The following is a 22731-nucleotide window of genomic DNA, read 5'->3' as shown; positions in this document are numbered from 1 at the left end:
TTCAGAATGGACCATCCTGGATATATTCTATGATGGTCTGTCTGAATTAGCTAAGATGTCATTGGATACTTCTACAGGTGGATCCATTCACCTAAAGAAAACGCCTGCAGAAGCTCAAGAACTCATTGACATGGTTGCTAATAACTAGTTTATGTACACTTCTGAAAGGAATCGTGTGAGCAATGGGACGCCTCAGAAGAAGGGAGTTCTTGAAATTGATACTCTGAATGCCATATTGGCTCAGAACAAAATATTGATTCAGCAAGTCAACATGATTTCTCAGAGTCTGAATGGAATGCAAGCTGCATCCAACAGTACTCAAGAGGCACCTTCTGAAGAAGAGGCTTATGATCCTGAGAACCCTGCAATAGCAGAGGTGAATTACATGGGTGAACCATATAGAAACACCTATAATCCCTCATGGAGAAATCACCCAAATCTCTCTTGGAAGGATCAACAAAAGCCTCAACAAGGCTTTAATAATGGTGGAAGAAACAGGTTTAGCAATAGCAAGCCTTTTCCATCATCCACTCAGCAACAGACAGAGAACTCTGAACAAAATACCTCTAATTTAGCAAACTTAGTCTCTGATCTATCTAAGGCCACTGTGAGTTTCATGAATGAAATAAGGTCTTCCATTAGAAATTTGGAAGCACAAGTGGGCCAGCTGAGTAAGAAGATCACTGAAACTCCTCATAGTACTCTCCCAAGCAATACAGAAGAAAATCCAAAAGGAGAGTACAAGGCCATTGATATAACCATCATGGGCGAATCCAAAGAGGGAAAGGAGGACGTGAATCCCAAGGAGGAAGACCTCTTGGGACGTCCAGTGATCAACAAGGAGTTTCCCTTTGAGGAACCAAAGGAATCTGAGGCTCATCTAGAGACCATAGAGATTCCATTGAACCTCCTTATGCCATTCATGAGCTCTGACGAGTATTCCTCTTCTGAAGAGAATGAGGATGTTACTATGGAGCAAGTTACCAAGTACCTTGGTGCAATCATGAAGCTGAATGCCAAATTATTTGGTATTGAGACTTGGGAAGATGAACCTCCCTTGTTCACCAATGAACTGAGTGATCTGGATCAACTGACATTGCCTCAGAAGAAATAGGATCCTAGAAAGTTCCTAATACCTTGTACCATAGGTACCATGATCTTTGAAAAGGCTCTGTGTGACCTTGGTTCAGGGATAAACCTCATGCCCCTCTCTGTAATAGAGAAACTGGGAATCTTTGGGGTGCAAGCTGCTAAAATCTCATTAGAGATGGCAGACGATTCCAGAAAATAGGCTTATGGATAAGTAGAGGACATATTAGTAAAGGTTGAAGGCCTTTACATCCCTGCTGATTTCATAATCCTAGATACTGGGAAGGATGAGGATGAATCCATCATCCTTGGAAGATCCTTTCTAGGCACAGCAAGAGTTGTGATTGATGTTAACAGAGGTGAACTAGTCCTTCAATTGAATGAGGACTCCCTTGAGTTTAAAACTCAAGGACATCCTTCTGTAAACATGAAAAAGAGGCACAGTAAGCTTCTCTCACTGCAGAGTCAACCAAATCCCCCACAGTCAAACTCTAAGTTTGGTGTTGGGAGGCCACAACCAAACTCTAAGTTTGCTGTTGAACTCCCATATCCAAACTCTAAATTTGGTGTTGGGGAGTCTCAACAATGCTCTGAACATCTGTGAGGCTCCATGAGAGCCCACTGTCAAGCTATTGACATTAAAGAAGCACTTGTTGGGAGGCAACCCAATTTTTATTTAATTATATTTTTATTAGTTATATATCTTCATAGGTTCATGATCATGTAGAGTCACAAAAACAACTGAAAAATCGAAAACGGAATCGAAAACAGCAGAAGAAAAATCACACCCTGGAGGAGGATCTCACTAGCATTTAAACGCCAGTAAGGAGCATCTGTCTGGCGTTCAACGCCAGAACAGAGCATGTTTCTGGCGTTGAACGCCAGAAACAAGCAGCATCCTGGCGTTCAGATGCCAGAAATGCACAGTGAAGAAGAGCTAGCGCTAAACGCCAGAAACAAGCATCAGGTTGGCGTTCAACGCCAGAAATATGCTGCATCTGGGCGTTGAACGCCCAGAACAAGCATAAATTCAGCGTTTAAACGCCAGAATTGCATGCAAAGGCATTTTACATGCCTAATGGGTGCAGGGATGCAAATCATTGACACCTCAGGATCTGTGGACCCCACAGGATCCCCACCTACCACCACTCACTCTCTTCCCTCTTCTCTATGTTCATCCTCTCTTCCCAATAAACACTCTTCTCCAAAACTCTTCACCAATCACCTCAATCTCTCTTCCCTATCACCACTTCACCACTCACATCATTCACTCTTCCCCATAAACCTACCTCATAAACTCCACCTACCTTCAAAATTCAAAATCAATTTCCCACCCAAACACACCCATATGGCCGAACCCTAACCCCCTCCCTTCCCTATATAAGCCCTCCATTCTTCTTCATTTTCACACAACAAAACCCTCTCTTCCCCTTCTTGGCCGAATACACCTCCCCCTCCTCTCCTCCATATTTTCTTCTTCTTCTTCATCTATTCTTTCTTTTCTTGCTCGAGGGCGAGCAATATTCTAAGTTTGGTGTGGTAAAAGCATAAGCTTTTTGTTTTTCTATTACCATTGATGGCACCCAAGACCGGAGAATCCTCTAGAAAAGGGAAAGGGAAGACAAAAGCTTCCACCTCCGAGTCATGGAAGATGGAAAGATTCATCTCCAAAGCTCATCAAGACCACTTCTATGATGTTGTGGCCAAGAAGAAGGTGATCCCGAGGTCCCTTTCAAACTCAAGAGAAATGAGTATCCGGAGATCCGACATGAGATCCATAGAAGAGGTTGGGAAGTTCTAACAAACCCCATCCAACAAGTCGGAATTCTAATGGTTCAAGAGTTCTATGCCAATGCATGGATCACTAGGAACCATGATCAAAGTAAGAACACGAACCCAAAGAATTATCTCACCATGGTTCGGGGGAAATACTTAGATTTTATTCCGGAAAACGTGAGGTTGGCGTTTAACTTGCCCATGATGCAAGGAGATGCACGCCCCTACACTAGAAGGGTCAACTTTAATCAAAGGTTGGACCAAGTCCTCATGGACATATGTGTGGAAGGAGCTCAATGGAAGATTGACTCAAAAGGCAAACTGATTCAACTGAGAAGACTGGACCTTAAGCCTATAGCTAGAGGATGGTTGGAGTTCATTCAACGCTGAATCATTCCCACTAGCAACCGGTCTGAAGTTACTATAGACCGGGCCATCATGATCCATAGCATCATGATTGGAGAAGAGGTGGAGGTTCATGAGATTATACCTCAAGAACTCTACAAGGTGGCTGACAAGTCCTCCACTATGGCAAGGTTAGCTTTTCCTCACCTCATTTGCCATCTATGGAATTCGGCTGGGATTGACATAGAAGGAGACATTCCCATTGAGGAAGAGAAGCCCATCACTAAGAAAAGGATGGAGCAAACAAGAGAGCCCATTCATGGAGCTCAAGAGACGCATGAAGCTCATCACCATGAGATCCCAGAGATGCCTCAAATGCATTTTCCTCCACAAAACTATTGGGAGCAAATCAACACCTCCCTAGGAGAATTAAGTTCCAACATGGGACAATTAAGGGTGGAACATCAAGAACACTCCATCATCCTTCATGAAATTAGAGAAGATCAAAAAGCAATGAGGGAGGAGCAACAAAAATAAGGAAGAGACATAGAAGAGCTCAAGGACATCATTGGTTCCTCAAGAAGGAAACGCCACCATCACTAAGGTGGATTCATTCCTTGTTCTTAAATTCTCTGTTTTTCGTTTTCTTTATGTTAAGTGCTTATCCATGTTTGTGTCTTATTACATGATCATTAGTAATTAGTAACTATGTCTTAAAGTTATGAATGTCCTATGAATCCATCACCTCTCTTAAATGAAAAAATGTTTTAATTCAAAAGAACAAGAAGTACATGAGTTTCGAATTTATCCTTGAACTTAGTTTAATTATATTGATGTGGTGACAATACTTTTTGTATTCTGAATGAATGCTAGAACAGTGCATATGTCTTTTGAAGTTGTTGTTTAAGAATGTTAAATATGTTGGCTCTTGAAAGAACGATGACAAGGAGACATGTTATTTGATAATCTGAAAAATCATAAAAATGATTCTTGAAGCAAGAAAAAGCGGCATAAAACAAAGCTTGCAGAAAAAAAAATGGTGAAAAAAATAGAAAGAAAAAGAAAAAGCAAGCAGAAAAAGCCAAAAGCTCTTAAAACCAAGAGGCAAGAGCAAAAAGCCAATAGCCCTTAAAACCAAAAGGCAAGGGTAAATAAAAAGGATCCCAAGGCTTTGAGCATCAGTGGATAGGAGGGCCTAAAGGAATAAAATCCCGGCCTAAGCGGCTAAACCAAGCTGTCCCTAACCATGTGCTTGTGGCGTGAAGGTGTCAAGTGAAAACTTGAGATTGAGCGGTTAAAGTTAAGGTCCAAAGCAAAAGAAGAGTGTGCTTAAGAACCCTGGACACCTCTAATTGGGGACTTTAGCAAAGTTGAGTCACAATCTGAAAAGGTTCACCCAGTTATGTGTCTGTGGCATTTATGTATCCGGTGGTAATACTGGAAAACAAAGTGCTTAGGGCCACGGCCAAGACTCATAAAGTAGCTGTGTTCAAGAATCATCATACTGAACTAGGAGAATCAATAACACTATCTGAACTCTGAGTTCCTATAGATGCCAATCATTCTGAACCTCAATGGATAAAGTGAGATGCCAAAACTATTCAAGAGGCAAAAAGCTACAAGTCCCGCTCATCTGATTGGAGCTATGTTTCATTGATAGTTTGGAATTTATAGTATATTCTCTTCTTTTTATCCTATTTGATTTTCAGTTGCTTGGGGACAAGCAATAATTTAAGTTTGGTGTTGTGATGAGCGGATAATTTATATGCTTTTTGGCATTGTTTTTTGTATGTTTTTAGTAGAATCTAGTTACTTTTAGGGTTATTTTCATTAGTTTTTATGTTTAATTCAAATTTCTGGATTTTACTATGAGTTTGTGTGTTTTTCTGTGATTTCAGGTATTTTCTGGTTGAAATTGAGGGACTTGAGCAAAAATCAGATTCAGAGGTTGAAGAAGGACTGCTGATGTTGTTGGATTCTGACCTCCCTGCACTCAAAGTGGATTTTCTGGAGCTACAGAACTCAAAATGGCGCGCTTTTATTTGCGTTGGAAAGTAGTCATCCAGGGCTTTCCAGCAATATATAATAGTCCATACTTTGGTCAGGTGTAGATGACCTAAATGGGCGTTGAACGCCAGTTCTACGCTGCAGTCTGGAGTTAAATGCCAGAAACATGTCACAAGCCAGAGTTGAACGCCAGAAATACGTTATAAACTGGCGTTCAACTCCAAAAGAGCCTCTGCACGTGTAACATTCAAGCTCAGCCCAAGCACACACCAAGTGGGCCCCGGAAGTGAATTTATGCATCAATTACTTACTTCTGTAAACCCTAGTAGCTAGTTTAGTATAAATAAGACTTTTTACTATTGTATTTTCATCATATAATCTTTGGAAGATCCTGGATTGTATTTTTGATCCTGTGATCTTGTTTTGGGGGCTGGCCATTCGGCCATGCCTGGACCTTTCACTTATGTATTTTCAACGGTAGAGTTTCTACACTCCATAGATTAAGGTGTGGAGCTCTGCTGTTCCTCATGAATTAATGCAAAGTACTACTGTTTTTCTATTCAATTCAACTTTTTCCACTTCTAAGATATTCATTCGCACTTTAACATGAATGTGATGAACGTGACAATCATCATCATTCCCCCAAGAACGCGTGCCTGACAACCACTTCCGTTCCACCTTAGATTGAATGATTATCTCTTGGATCTCTTAATCAGAATCTTCGTGGTATAAGCTAGATTGGTGGCGGCATTCATGAGAATCCGGAAAGTCTAAACCTTGTCTTTGGTATTTCGAGTAGGATTCTGGGATTGAATGACTGTGATGAACTTCAAACTCACGAATGCTGGGCGTAGTGACAGACGCAAAAGGAGGGTAAATCCTATTCCAGTATGATCGAGAACCTCAGATGATTAGCCGTGCTGTGACAGAGCATTTGGACCATTTTCACAAGAGGATAGGATGCAGCCATTGACCACGGTGATGCCTCCAGATGATTAGCCATGCAGTGACAGCGCACCGGACCATTTTCACAGAGAGGATGAAAAGTAGCCATTGACAATGGTGATGTCCTTACATAAAGCCAGCCATAGAAAGGAGTAAGACTGATTGAATGAAGACAGCAGGAAAGCAGAAGTTCAGAGGAACGAACGCATCTCCATACACTTATCTGAAATTCTCACCAATGATATACATAAGTATTTATATCTTTATTTTCTGTTTATTTATTATTTATTTTCGAAAACTCCATAATCAATTATTATCCGCCTGACTGAGATTTACAAGATGACCATAGCTTGCTTCATACCAACAATCTCCGTGGGATCGACCCTTACTCACGTAAGGTTTATTACTTGGACGACCCAGTGCACTTGCTGGTTAGTTGTATCGAAGTTGTGAATGAAAAACGATTTATTAAGACGTGCGTACAGAGTTTTTGGCGCCATTGCCTGAGATCACAATTTCGTGCACCAAGTTTTTGGCGCCGTTGCCGGGGATTGTTCGAGTTTGGACAACTGACGGTTCATCATGTTGCTCTGATTGGGTAATTTTCTTCTTATTTTATTTTCAAAAATCTTTCAAAAATTTCTCCCTTATTTTCGAAAAAAATAAAAAATTCTTTTCAAAAATTTTTATTATGTTCTTCAGAATTTTTAAGAATGAATTCTAGAGTTTCATGAAGCATGTGAAGCCTGGCTGGCTGTAAAGCCATGTCTAAATTTATTTGGACTGGGGCTTCCAACCCAACATTATCAAGAGCAAGCCAGTTGTTGCTGATCCACCTGCTGCTGTTCCTGATCCACTTGATTTACATGCTAAAGCTTGACTGGCTATTAAGCCATGTCTAACCCTCAGATTGGAGCTTTAGAATAAGAGTTCAAGATTCTTGGAATTCATATTAAAAATTTTGGAATCCTTATTTTCTTTTTCACACTAATTTTTGAAAAATATAAAATAAAAATACAAAAAATTAATAAAATAAAAAAAAAATAAAAAATATTTTGTGTTTCTTATTTGAGTCTTGAGTCAATTTCAAGTTTGGTGTCAATTGCATACTCATCTTGCATTTTTCGAAAATTGCATTCATGCATTGCATTCATCATGATCTTCAAGTTGTTCTTGATAAACCTTCTTGATTGATCTTCATATTATAGTGTTTTGTGTTGTATGGTGTTTTTCATATGCATTCTTGAATTCTTAGTGTCTAAGCATTAAAGATTTCTAAGTTTGGTGTCTTGCATGTTTTCTTTGCATTGAAAAACTTTTCAAAAATATGTTCTTGATGTTCATCATGATCTTCAAAGTGTTCTTGGTGTTCATCTTGACATTCATAGCATTCTTGCATGCATTCATTGTTTTGATCCAAAATTTTCATGCATTGCATCATTTTCATGTTTTTCTCTTTCATCATTAAAAATTCAAAAATAAAAAATAATATATCTTTCCCTTTTTCTTCTCATAAATTCGAAAATTTGAATTGACTTTTTCAAAAATTTTTAAAATCTAGTTGTTCTTATAAGTCAAATCAAATTTTCAATTTAAAAATCTAATCTTTTTCAAAATCTTTTTCAAAAACCAAATCTTTTTCATTTTTCTTAGTTATTTTCGAAAATCTTAAAAATATTTTTCAAAACTCTTTTTCTTATCTTTATCACATAGTTTTCGAAAATAACATCATCAATTAATGTTTTGATTCAAAAATTTCAAGTTTGTTACTTGCTTGTTAAGAAAGATTCAAACTTTAAGTTCTAGAATCATATCTTGTGATATCTTGTGAATCAAGTCATTAATTGTGATTCTAAAAATCAAATCTTTTTCAAAAACTAATTTCAATCATATCTTTTCAAAAATATCTTCTTATCTTATTTTTTTTAAAAAATTTGATTTTAAAATATCTTTTCTAACTTATTATCTTCTTATCTTTTCAAAAATTGATTTTCAAAATTTGTTTCAACTAACTAACTAACTTTTTGTTTGTTTCTTATCTTTTTCAAAACTACCTAACTAACTCTCTCTCTCTAATTTTCGAAAATATCTCCCTCTTTTTCAAAATTCTTTTTAATTAACTAATTGTTTCAAAATTCAATTTTAATTTGTTTATTCTTTTAATTTTCAAAAATCACTAACCATTTTTCAAAAATAATTTTTGAAAATCTTTCTCTCTCATCTCCTTCTGTTTATTTATTCATCTACTAACATCTCTCCCTCACTCACTAAAAATCCGAACCCTCTCTCTCTCTCTCTCTGAGTTCAGATTTTCTTTTCTTCTTTTCTTCTACTCACATAAGGGAACCTCTATACCTAGGCAAAAAGGATCCCTATTATTATTATTATTTTTCTGTTTCCTCTTTTTCATATGAGCAGGAGCAAGGACAAGAACATTCTTATTGAAGCAGATCCAGAACCTAAAAGGACTCTGAAGAGGAAACTAAGAGAAGTTAAATTACAACAATCCAGCAAGCACTTTTCAGAAATTTTCGAACAGGAAGAGGAGATGGCAGCCGAAAATAATAATAATGCAAGGAGGATGCTTGGTGACTTTACTGCACCTAATTCTAATTTACATGGAAGAAGCATCTCCATCCCTGCCATTGGAGTAAACAATTTTGAGCTGAAACCTCAATTAGTTTCTCTAATGCAGCAAAACTGCAAGTTTCATGGACTTTCATCTGAAGATCCTTTTCAGTTCTTAACTGAATTTTTGCAGATCTGTGATACTGTTAAGACTAATGGAGTAGATCCTGAAGTCTACAGGCTCATGCTTTTCCCTTTTGCTGTAAGAGACAGAGCTAGAGTGTGGTTGGACTCTCAACCCAAAGATAGCCTGAACTCTTGGGATAAGCTGGTCACGACTTTCTTAGCCAAGTTCTTTCCTCCTCAAAAGCTGAGCAAGCTTAGAGTGGATGTTCAAACCTTCAGACAGAAAGAAGGTGAATCTCTCTATGAAGCTTGGGAGAGATACAAACAACTGACCAAAAAGTGTCCTTCTGACATGCTTTCAGAATGGACCATCCTGGATATATTCTATGATGGTCTGTCTGAATTAGCTAAGATGTCATTGGATATTTCTGCAGGTGGATCCATTCACCTAAAGAAAATGCCTGCAGAAGCTCAAGAACTCATTGACATGGTTGCTAATAACTAGTTCATGTAAACTTCTGAGAGGAATCCTGTGAGCAATGGGACGCCTCAGAAGAAGAGAGTTCTTGAAATTGATACTCTGAATGCCATATTGGCTCAGAACAAAATATTGACTCAGCAAGTCAACATGATTTCTCAGAGTCTGAATGGAATGCAAGCTGCATCCAACAGTACTCAAGAGGCACCTTCTGAAGAAGAGGCTTATGATCCTGAGAACCCTGCAATAGCAGAGGTGAATTACATGGGTGAACCGTACATGGAGAAATCACCCAAATCTCTCTTGGAAGGATCAACAAAAGCCTCAACAAGGCTTTAATAATGGTGGAAGAAACAGGTTTAGCAATAGCAAGCCTTTTCCATCATCCACTCAGCAACAGATAGAGAACTCTGAACAAAATACCTCTAATTTAGCAAACTTAGTCTCTGATCTATCTAAGGCCACTGTGAGTTTCATGAATGAAACAAGTTCTTCCATTAGAAATTTGGAAGCACAAGTGGGCCAGCTGAGTAAGAAGATCACTGAAACTCCTCATAGTACTCTCCCAAGCAATACAGAAGAAAATCCAAAAGGAGAGTACAAGGCCATTGATATAACCATCATGGCCGAATCCAAAGAGGGAGAGGAGGACGTGAATCCCAAGGAGGAAGACCTCCTGGGACGTCTAGTGATCAACAAGGAGTTTCCCTTTGAGGAACCAAAGGAATCTGAGGCTCATCTAGAGACCATAGAGATTCCATTGAACCTCCTTATGCCATTCATGAGCTCTGATGAGTATTCCTCTTCTGAAGAGAATGAGGATGTTACTAAGGAGCAAGTTACCAAGTACCTTGGTGCAATCATGAAGCTGAATGCCAAATTATTTGGTATTGAGACTTGGGAAGATGAACCTCCCTTGTTCACCAATGAACTGAGTGATCTGGATCAACTGACATTGCCTCAGAAGAAACAGGATCCTGGAAAGTTCCTAATACCTTGTACCATAGGTACCATGATCTTTGAAAAGGCTCTGTGTGACCTTGGTTCAGGGATAAACCTCATGCCCCTCTCTGTAATAGAGAAACTGGGAATCTTTGGGGTGCAAGCTGCTAAAATCTCATTAGAGATGGCAGACGATTCCAGAAAATAGGCTTATGGATAAGTAGAGGACATATTAGTAAAGGTTGAAGGCCTTTACATCCCTGCTGATTTCATAATCCTAGATACTGGGAAGGATGAGGATGAATCCATCATCCTTGGAAGACCCTTCCTAGCCACAGCAAGAGCTGTGATTGATGTTAACAGAGGTGAACTAGTCCTTCAATTGAATGAGGACTCTCTTGAGTTTAAAACTCAAGGACATCCTTCTGTAAACATGAAAAAGAGGCACAGTAAGCTTCTCTCACTGCAGAGTCAACCAAAGCCCCCACAGTCAAACTCTAAGTTTGGTGTTGGGAGGCCACAACCAAACTCTAAGTTTGGTGTTGAACTCCCATATCCAAACTCTAAGTTTGGTGTTGGGGAGTCTCAACAACGCTCTGAACATCTATGAGGCTCCATGAGAGCCCACTGTGAAGCTATTGACATTAAAGAAGCGCTTGTTGGGAGGCAACACAATCTTTATTTAATTATATTTTTATTAGTTATATATCTTCATAGGTTCATGATCATGTAGAGTCACAAAAACAACTGAAAAATTGAAAACGGAATCAAAAACAGCAGAAGAAAAATCACACCCTAGAGGAGGATTTCACTGGCGTTTAAACGCCAGTAAGGAGCATCTGTCTGGCGTTCAACGCCAGAACAGAGCATGTTTCTAGCGTTGAACGCCCGAAACAAGCAGCATCCTGGCGTTCAGACGCCAGAAATGCACAGTGAAGAAGAGCTAGCGCTGAACGCCAGAAACAAGCATCTGGTTGGCGTTCAATGCCAGAATTTCATGCAAAGGCATTTTACATGCCTAATGGGTGCAAGGATGCAAATCCTTGACACCTCAGGATCTGTGGACCCCACAGGATCATCTCAGCATCTGTGGACCCTACAGGATCCCCACCTACCACCACTCACTCTCTTCCCTCTTCTCAATGTTCATCCTCTCTTCCCAATAAACACTCTTCCCCAAAACTCTTCAGCAATCACCTCAATCTCTCTTCCCTATCACCACTTCACCACTCACATCATCCACTCTTCCCCATAAACCTACCTCATAAACTGCACCTACCTTCAAAATTCAAAATCAATTTCCCACCCAAACCCACCCATAAGGCCGAACCCTAACCCCCTCCCTTCCCTATATAAGCCCTCCATTCTTCTTTATTTTCACACAACACAACCCTCTCTTCCCCTTCTTGGCCGAATACACCTCTCCCTCCTCTCCTCCATATTTTCTTCTTCTTCTTCATCTATTCTTTCTTTTCTTGCTCGAGGGCGAGCAATATTCTATGTTTGGTGTGGTAAAAGCATAAGCTTTTTGTTTTTCCATTACCATTGATGGCACCCAAGACCGGAGAATCCTCTAGAAAAGGGAAAGGGAAGACAAAAGCTTCCACCTACGAGTCATGGGAGATGGAAAGATTCATCTCCAAAGCTCATCAAGACCACTTCTATGATGTTGTGGCCAAGAAGAAGGTGATCCCCGAGGTCCCTTTCAAACTCAAGAGAAATGAGTATCCGGAGATCTGACATGAGATCCATAGAAGAGGTTGGGAAGTTCTAACAAACCCCATCCAACAAGTCGAAATTCTAATGGTTCAAGAGTTCTACGCCAATGCATGGATCACTAGGAACCATGATCAAAGTAAGAACCCGAACCCAAAGAATTATCTCACCATGGTTCAGGGGAAATACTTAGATTTTAGTCCGGAAAACGTGAGGTTGGCGTTTAACTTGCCCATGATGCAAGGAGATGCACGCCCCTACACTAGAAGGGTCAACTTTAATCAAAGGTTGGACCAAGTCCTCATGGACATATATGTGGAAGGAGCTCAATGGAAGATTGACTCAAAAGGAAAACCGGTTCAACTGAGAAGACTGGACCTTAAGCCTGTAGCTAAAGGATGGTTGGAGTTCATTCAACGCTCAATCATTCCCACTAGCAACCGGTCTGAAGTTACTATAGACCGGACCATCATGATCCATAGCATCATGATTGGAGAAGAGGTGGAGGTTCATGAGATTATACCTCAAGAACTCTACAAGGTGGCTGACAAGTCCTCCACTATGGCAAGGTTAGCTTTTCCTCACCTCATTTGCCATCTATGCAATTCGGCTGGGATTAACATAAAAGGAGACATTCCCATTGAGGAAGAGAAGCCCATCACTAAGAAAAGGATGGAGCAAACAAGAGAGCCCATTCATGGAGCTCAAGAGACGCATGAAGCTCATCACCATGAGATCCCGGAGATGCCTCAAATGCATTTTTCTCCACAAAACTATTGGGAGCAAATCAACACCTCCCTAGGAGAATTAAGTTCCAACATGGGACAATTAAGGGTGGAACATCAAGAACACTCCATCATCCTTCATGAAATTAGAGAAGATCAAAAAGCAATGAGGGAGGAGCAACAAAAACAAGGAAGAGACATAGAAGAGCTCAAGGACATCATTGGTTCCTCAAGAAGGAAACGCCACCATCACTAAGGTGGATTCATTCCTTGTTCTTAAATTCTCTGTTTTTTGTTTTCTTTATGTTAAGTGCTTATCCATGTTTGTGTCTTATTACATGATCATTAGTAATTAGTAACTATGTCTTAAAGTTATGAATGTCCTATGAATCCATCACCTCTCTTAAATGAAAAAATGTTTTAATTCAAAAGAACAAGAAGTACATGAGTTTCGAATTTATCCTTGAACTTAGTTTAATTATATTGATGTGGTGACAATACTTTTTGTTTTCTGAATGAATGCTTGAACAGTGCATGTGTCTTTTGAAGTTGTTGTTTAAGAATGTTAAATATTTTTGCTCTTGAAAGAACGATGACAAGGAGACATGTTATTTGATAATCTGAAAAATCATAAAAATGATTCTTAAAGCAAGAAAAAGCAGCATAAAACAAAGCTTGCAGAAAAAAAAATGGCGAAAAAAACTAGAAAGAAAAAGAAAAAGCAAGAAGAAAAAGCCAAAAGCTCTTAAAACCAAGAGGCAAGAGCAAAAAGCCAATAGCCCTTAAAACCAAAAGGCAAGGGTAAATAAAAAGGATCCCAAGGCTTTGAGCATCAATGGATAGGAGGGCCTAAAGGAATAAAATCCCGGTCTAAGCGTCTAAACCAAGTTGTCCCTAACCATGTGCTTGTGGCGTAAAGGTGTCAAGTGAAAACTTGAGACTGAGCGGTTAAAGTCAAGGTCCAAAGCAAAAGAAGAGTGTGCTTAAGAACCATGGACACCTCTAATTGGGGACTTTAGCAAAGCTGAGTCACAATTTGAAAAGGTTCACCCTGTTATGTGTCTGTGGCATTTATGTATCCGGTGGTAATACTGGAAAACAAAGTGCTTAGGGCCACGGCCAAGACTCATAAAGTAGTTGTGTGCAAGAATCATCATACTGAACTAGGAGAATCAATAACACTATCTGAACTCTGAGTTCCTATAGATGCCAATCATTCTGAACCTCAATGGATAAAGTGAGATGCCAAAACTATTCAAGAGGCAAAAAGCTACAAGTCCCGCTCATCTGATTGGAGCTATGTTTCATTGATAGTTTGGAATTTATAGTATATTCTCTTCTTTTTATCCTATTTGATTTTCAGTTGCTTGGGGACAAGCAACAATTTAAGTTTGGTGTTGTGATGAGCGGATAATTTATACGCTTTTTGGCATTGTTTTTAGTATATTTTTAGTAGAATCTAGTTACTTTTAGGGATGTTTTCATTAGTTTTTATGTTAAATTAACATTTCTGGACTTTACTATGAGTTTGTGTGTTTTTCGGTGATTTCAGGTATTTTCTGGCTGAAATTGAGGGACTTGAGCAAAAATCAGATTCAGAGGTTGAAGAAGGACTGCTGATGCTGTTGGATTCTGACCTCCCTACACTCAAAGTAGATTTTCTGGAGCTACAGAACTTAAAATGGCGCGCTTCCAATTGCGTTGGAAAGTAGACATCCAGGGCTTTCCAGCAATATATACTAGTCCATACTTTGGCCGGGTTTAGACGACCTAAATCGGCGTTGAACGCCAGTTCTACGCTGCAGTCTGGAGTTAAATGCCAGAAACACGTCACAAGCCAGAATTGAACGCCAGAAATACGTTACAAACTGGCGTTCAACTCCAAAAGAGCCTCTGCACGTGTAACATTCAAGCTCAGCCCAAGCACATACCAAGTGGGCCCCAGAAGTGGATTTATGCATCAATTACTTACTTCTGTAAACCCTAGTAGCTAGTTTATAAATAAGACTTTTTACTATTGTATTTACATCATATAATCTTTGGAAGATCCTGGATTGTATTTTTGATCCTGTGATCTCATTTTGGGGGCTGGCCATTCGGCCATGCCTGGACCTTTCACTTATGTATTTTCAACGGTAGAGTTTCTACACTCCATAGATTAAGGTGTGGAGCTCTGCTGTTCCTCATGAATTAATGCAAAGTACTACTATTTTTCTATTGAATTCAACTTGTTCCGCTTCTAAGATATTCATTCGCACTTCAACATGAATGTGATGAACGTGACAATCATCATCATTCCCCCACGAACGCGTGCCTGACAACCACTTCCGTTCCACCTTAGATTGAATGATTATCTCTTGGATCTCTTAATCAGAATCTTCGTGGTATAAGCTAGATTGATGGCGGCATTCATGAGAATCCGGAAAGTCTAAACCTTGTCTGTGGTATTCCGAGTAGGATTCTGGAATTGAATGACTGTGACGAACTTCAAACTCGCGAATGCTGGGCGTAGTGACAGACGCAAAAGGAGGGTGAATCCTATTCCAGTATGATCGAGAACCTCAGATGATTAGCCGTGCTGTGACAGAGCATTTGGACCATTTTCACAAGAGTACAGGATGCAGCCATTGACCACGGTGATGCCTCCAGATGATTAGCCATGCAGTGACAGTGCATCGGACCATTTTCATAGAGAGGATGAAAAGTAGCCATTGACAATGGTGATGTCCTTACATAAAGCCAGCCATAGAAAGGAGTAAGACTGATTGGATGAAGACAGCAGGAAAGCAGAAGTTCAGAGGAACGAACGCATCTCCATACACTTATCTAAAATTCTCACCAATGATATACATAAGTATTTCTATCTTTATTTTATGTTTATTTATTATTTATTTTCGAAAACTCTATAATCAATTATTATCCGCCTGACTGAGATTTACAAGATGACCATAGCTTGCTTCATACCAACAATCTCCGTGGGATCGACCCTTACTCACGTAAGGTTTATTACTTGGACGATCCAGTGCACTTCCTGGTTAGTTTTATCGAAGTTGTGAATGAAAAACGATTTATTAAGACATGCGTACAGAGTTTTTTGCGTCATTGCCTGAGATCACAATTTCGTGCACCACTGGGGGTTCATCATTGTCCGATGAAAACAGAGTGATTAGGGTCACGGCCAAGACTCAGAATGCTGTGTTCAAGAATCAAAATAAGCTTAACTATGAAAGTCAATAATATCATCTTGATTCTAAGTTCCTAAAGATGCCAACATCTCTGAGTTTCAATGGATAGTGAGATGCCAAAACTATTCAGAAGCAAAAAGCTACTAAGTCTCGCTCATCTGATTGTAACTAAGCTTCATTTGAAACTTAGAAATTTATTTGTATCTTAATTTTCTTTTTATCCTACTATGTTTTTAGTTGCTTGGGGACAAGCAACGGTTTAAGTTTGATGTTGTGATGAGCGGATATTTTATGCGCTTTTTGACATCATTTTCATATAGTTTTTAGTAGTTTTTGTTTAGTTTTTATTAAGTTTTTATAGGTTTTAGTGTTAAAATCACATTTTTGGATTCAACTATGAGTTTTTGTATTTTTGGACAATTTTAAGTATTTTTCTGGCTGAAATTGTGGAGCTAGAGCAGAAGTCTGATTCAGAGACAAAGAAAGCACTGCAGATGCTATCTAGATCTGACCTGCCTGCATTCAGAAGAGCTTTTCTAGAGCTACAGAAGTCCAAATGGCGCGCTCTTAAAAGCTATGAAAAGCTGACTTCTAGAACTTTGCAAGAATATATAATAGTTCATACTTTATTGCGGATTAGAAGGCCCAAAACTGGCATCCAATGCCATCTTCTAGCCCCAATCCAGGCGTCCAGCGTCCAAAGGCCCAGACAGGACCCCCTAGCTGGCATTCCATTCCCAAGGAGCCTCATAGCACATGGATCTCATTGAAGCTCAGCCTAAACACTCACCAAGTGGGCCCTAGAAGTGGATTTTAGCACTAAAAATACTGTTGTACCCTTACTAGTCATTAGCTTAGTATTTAAGGGATTTTATTCATGTCATTCAGACAACTTACATCACTTTCTCTCATTATACACATTTATCATTGTGTTTTATCTCAGTATGAGTTTCTAAACCTCCTAGGTTGAGGGGAGGAGCCCTGTTGAGTCCTATGAATTAATAAAAGTACTATTTCTTCTTTTTCGATCCGTCATTAATCTATCTCTAAGATGTATATCCGATCTTCATTGTGATGAACAGGATGATCTAAAAAATTAGCTCTCTTCATCACACTAAGATGAACGTCACAGACAAACACTCGCATCTACTTGGGTTCATGTGAGTACCTGGAAGAAAAGCACGAGCCAACAGATATGGTTATACATCTCTCAAACGGTTAATCTACGATTTCGTTGGGGACTTCTCGAGACACCAGATCAGCCGATCTCTGGGGAGATTAAGGTCTCCGTGGTATAGGCTAGAATCCAATCAAAAAATTTGATAGCTAGAATTATTGTCGGTCTAGAATTTCTCTTAATAGAAATAAAACTTCATTGTAAGGATAGTTCCAAACTAACTAATAACTCTCAATCAAATTTCAAAGAATTGGTTGTCACAAAGTTCAACACCAATAAAAGTAAACCGAAGTATTCAAACCTCGGGTCATCTCACAAGAAATGGGCAAACATGTGCATCAACATTAGTTAGAATTCCGAGGTTGGGAGTCATGATCAAGAAATTAAACTACTAGACTTAATGATGCCAGGGCATTTCGGCCAGTTTCACTGACCTTTTCTTTACTGTTTTAGGGTAGTTTCATGCATTTTCTTAGGAAATAAGCAAGTTTTGGGTAGAATTTCACTTACATCTTGATTCAAGCAAACATTGTGAATTTTATATGATTTCATGAGAATTATGCATGAATTTAATAACAAATTGGATGATGCATGACTCATAACTTGGATTAGAGATTTGATGCACTTTATTTACTTGATTTCAGGACAAAGGAGGCAAGGAAAAGCCACGTTAGTAGCCACGTTAGTCTAACTAACCTGACCACTAACGTGGAATGGGAGCTAGCTTGCAACGTTAATGAGAAAAGTGATCGCCAATAACGTCTTCGAAGCCATCATAGCCCACATTAAATACCACGTTAACTACATTAACGTGGTAGTTAACGTGGAGGAAAAGGAAGCTCCAAGTGTTAGTGGTAAAAGTGAGTGCCACTAACGCTCCAAAAAGGGCAATTGGCCACGTTAAGAGTCACGTTAACTCAGTTAACGTGAACTCTAACGTGGAAGAGAAAGATGATGCCAACGTTAGTGACACTCACCTTTGTCACTAACGTTGGACTAAGCCCATATTGGCTACGTCTAGAGCCACGTTAACTTAGTTACGTGAACATTAACGTGGAAGGAGCAAGGAATCGCCAACGTTAGTGACACTCATCTTTGTCATTAACGTTGGATTAAGCCACCATGAGCCACGTTAGTTACCACCTTAATTACATTAACGTGGAAGCTAACGTGAAAGAAAGGGATGGTGAGCCAACGTTAGGGACACTCACTTTTGTCACTAACGTTGGAGATGGCAATCAACACCACGTTAGTGGTCACGTTAATGCAATTAACATGAGGCACTAACGTGAGAAAGGGGTGTTTTGGAGCGTTAGTGAAAAAGGTAGGTGTCACTAACGCTCTAGAAGATTTGGCAAGCCTACGTTAAAGGTCACATTAACTATACTAACGTGAACTCTAACGTAGGGAGAAAGGGGTACTCTCAACGTTATTGGGAAAGGTAAACCCCAGTAACGTTTGCGAAGGGCCAAGAGGCAACGTTAGTGGTCACGTTAGTGCCACTAACGTTGAAGTTAACGTGGACCATTTTGGGTTAGGAACGTTAGTGAAAAAGGTTATTGTCACTAACGTTCTCGACCCCACATTTTCACTTAACGTTAACACCACTAACGCCCTAAGCTAAAGTCCATGCCTACTGCACACTTTCTCTGCAAGTGAAGCTGAGCCCACTAAAGATGATAACTGCTTCAACTCAAGATCCAAAGGCCCATATCCAAGACTTGAAGAGCCAACTAGAAGATCAGAAGAGTAGTATAAATAGGAGTAGTTTTGAACTAGAGAGAAGCTTTTGGATTGAGAGGACTACTCTCTGTATAATTTTACTTTCTCTGCAACTTCTAGTTTTACTTTCAGAATGCATTCTCCATCTTTCTTTTCTATTCCTATAGATATGAACAACTAAACCCTTTCATTGGGTTAGGGAGCTCTGTTGTAATTTGATGGATCAATAATAGTTTTCATTATCCTTCCTCTTTCTTTTCTCTTGATTTTACTAGAAAGCTTTCAATCTTTATCCAATTGGGTAGTTATCTTGGAAAAGAAGCTATTCATACTTGGATCTCTTCGGAACCTTGGAAGAAGAATGAAGAGATCATGCTAGAAATGCTTTCTCATGTTGGACCAAATTGGGATCTGGATGGATATAGTGACATATAATCCTACCAACATTTTGATTTGGAAATGCATATGGTATAATCAGTAACCACACTTCATCTCTTCTCATGAGCAATTAGACCAAGGAATTGGCTATTGATCAAGATTTGAGAGATTGAATTACCAAGGAATTGGAATTCAATCACTTAAGATTGCCAAGGATATCAATGAATGCATTGATTGAGGAAGAGATGAAGATGAACTTGATCTGGAGAATACAACATCTTCTGAGCCCAATGAAATCCCCATTTCTGATCTTACCCATTCTCTTTAATTTCTACAATTTACTTTCATGCTAAATTCCCCATTCCCCATTTAAGATTCTGCAATTTACTTTCTGTCATTTATATTCAGCTCTTTATTCCCGGCATTTACATTTTCTGCTATTTACTTTCCGCCATTTAATTTCCTGCAACTCTCACATTAAATTCTGCTTAGCTCAACTAGAACATTCCTCTAATTAAAGTTGATTGACCAATGAATCCCTGTGGGATTCGACCTCACTCTATTGTGAGTTTTTACTTGATGACAATTCGGTATACTTGCCGAGGGAAATTGTTGAGAGACAATTCGGTATACTCTATGGTGCCGTTGCTGGGGATTGATTTTGTATCAACAATTATTAAATTGGTGGATAACTAGATTGAGCATTTTTTTTTATTTTGTTTAATTTCATTTTAGTAATTCACTTTCAGTTTAGTTGTTTTCTTCCTTTTCCCCTACCCTTTTCTTAGTTGTTTACAATTCAGTTCAGTAACCCACTAACTGTTTGATATATTGCATCACTCACACTAACAGCATTTCAAACAAGAATACTTTATGCATCTACCCCTTCTTGCTTTTGCCTTGTTGGTTGTATGACAGGTAGAAGAAGCGGTGCTTCAACTTCCTTTGATTCTGAACCTGGGAGGACCTTCCTTAGATTAAGGAGGGAAGCAAGAGGAAAGAGAGTAGTTGGTACGGAGGAAGAAGAGAAGTATTTTGAACCAAACATGGATGAGAATATGGAGAACCATCATGAAGAAGAGGCTCACAACCATGGCAGAGAAGGCCCAGTGCATCATGCTGGACAAGAAAGAAGAGTTCTGGGATCTTACATCAATCCAAACCCAGGAAACTATGGAAGTAGCATCCAAAAGCCAACCATACATGCCAACAACTTTGAACTAAAGCCACAGCTCATTACCCTTGTTCAGAACAACTGTTCATTCGGAGGAAGTGTTCAAGAAGATCCCAATCAACATCTAACCACCTTCCTGAGGATATGTGACACTGTGAAGTCTAATGGTGTTCATCCTGACACCTACAGACTACTTCTATTCCCCTTCTCACTCAAGGACAAGGCATCTAAATGGCTGGAATCCTTCCCGAAGGAAAGCTTAACAACCTGGGAAGATATAGTGAACAAATTCATGGCGAGATTCTATTCTCTTCAAAGAATCAACAGGTTGAGAGCTGAGGTTCAAACTTTAAGGCAACAGGATGGTGAGACTCTCTATGAAGCATGGGAGAGGTTTAAGGATCTGACAAGAAGGTGCCCACCAGATATGTTCAATGAATGGGTACAGCTACACATTTTCTATAAAGGTCTTTCTTATGAATCAAAGAAGGCAGTAGATCACTCATCCGGGGGATCTCTGAACAAGAAGAAGACCATTGAAAAAGCCATAGATATTATTGAGACTGTAGCTGAGAATGACTACTTCTATGCCTCTGAAAGAGGCAACACTAGAGGAGTAATTGAGTTAAACAATGTGGATGCACTGCTGGCCCAGAACAAGTTGATTACCAAGCAGCTGGCTGACCTTACCAAGAAGATGGAGAGGAACCAAGTAGCAGCAATCACCACCTCATCAGCAACTCAAGAAGGAGTAAATGCAGAGGCAGAGGGTGATCAGGAACAAGCCAACTATATTGGAAACTCACCCAGGCAGGCACATGATCCATACTCCAAGACTTACAATCCTGGTTGGAGGAACCACCCAAACTTTGGGTGGGGAAATCAACAAGACCAAGGCCAAGATCAGAGACGCCACAACCCCAACAACAATGCAGCTCACCAACATTCCACACAGAGATCATATTAGCACCCACCTAACAACACACCTCAACATCCATACCAAAGCCAAAATGGCCGTTCTCATCCCTCCAATCTCAACTCACCATCATCCGAGGACAGACTCTCAAGGATTGAGACCCTACTTGAAGTTATATGTAAGGAGGTCCAGGACAGTAAAGTGCTCTGAGAGGAAGTGTGGTCCAATATGCAGAATCAAGATGCTGCCATCAAGAAACTTGAGACACAAATTGGCTACCTATTCAAGCAAATTCCCAGCCATAACCTGTGCAGCAACACTGATCCAAACCCAAGAGAGGAATGTCAGGCTATCACCCTCAGAAGTGGGAAGGAATTCAAGGAAATTCCCAAGAATTCACAAGAGAAGAACTCAAATGAAAAGGAAAAGGAGCGAGACGAAGTCCAAATTCCCATTCCCAGTTCACAACAAAAAGGAGAAATACTAAAGCCAGACGTCCCAAAAGCTCCATACCCTCAGCAATTAAAGAAGAAGGGGGACGACAACCAGTTCTTGAGATTTTCGGAAATCTTCAAGAAACTACAAATCAACATACCCTTTGCTGAAGCAATAGAGCAAATGCCGCTCTAAGCCAAGTTTTTAAAGGAATTAATGACTAAGAAGAGAAGCTGGAAGAGTAATGAGACCGTGATACTAACCGAAGAATGTAGTGCCATCATTCAACACAAACTACCCCAGAAATTGAAGGACCCTGGGAGTTTCCAAATCCCTTGCATTATAGGGAAAATCACAGTGGAAAAGGCTCTGTGTGACTTAGGAGCCAGCATAAATCTGATGTCAGTAGCTATAATGAGAAAAATGAGGATTGAGGAGGCTAAGCCAACAAAAATGGCCCTACAACTGGCAGACCGATCATTCAAGTTTCCTCATGGCATAATAGAAGATTTGCTGGTAAAGGTAGGAGATTTCATCTTCCCAGCAGACTTTGTAGTGCTGGACATGTAGGAGGAAGCCAAAGCCTCCATCATCCTGTGTAGACCGTTCTTGGCCACTGCTGGAGCTGTCATTGACGTTCAAAAAGGTGAACTCACTCTGAGATTACACAATGAAAAAATGACATTCAATGTGTTCAAGGCCATGAGTTACCCACCAGAACCATTGGGCGAATGTATGAGATTGGATTCATTGGAAGATGCAGTATAGGAGATCTTTGAAGAAGAAGAACTTGAAGGGTTAACAGAGGAGGAATCAACATCTAGCGAAGAGGCTGCAACAGCAGAGATTCATAAACAGGGTGCACCAAAGGAAGAGAATGAAAAGATAGAAGCACCCAAACTTGAACTCAAAGCTCTGCCACCCACTCTCAAATATGCATACTTAGGAGAGAGTGAAAGTTACCCAGTGATCATAAACTAATCCCTTAACCGAGATCAAGAGGATGAATTACTCCAAGTATTGCGAA

General features: G+C 39.7%; 1 non-coding gene across 1 annotated transcript; it reads right to left on the bottom strand.

Annotated features, from left to right (window-relative positions):
* Nucleotides 1-20678: 20678 nt before the first annotated feature.
* LOC148580791 (small nucleolar RNA R71) lies at nucleotides 20679-20785 on the bottom strand. The gene has a single exon (XR_015896296.1). It is a non-coding gene; the product is annotated as a small nucleolar RNA R71 (small nucleolar RNA).
* Between the last annotated feature and the right edge of the window lie 1946 nt (nucleotides 20786-22731).

The sequence above is a fragment of the Arachis ipaensis genome, chromosome B10 (assembly GCF_059453495.1).
Source record: "Arachis ipaensis isolate K30076 ecotype BB chromosome B10, ASM5945349v1, whole genome shotgun sequence".
NCBI lineage: Eukaryota > Viridiplantae > Streptophyta > Magnoliopsida > Fabales > Fabaceae > Arachis > Arachis ipaensis.
The sequence above is the reverse complement of the archived record's forward strand: the minus strand, read 5'-3'. Positions and strand labels throughout refer to the sequence as shown.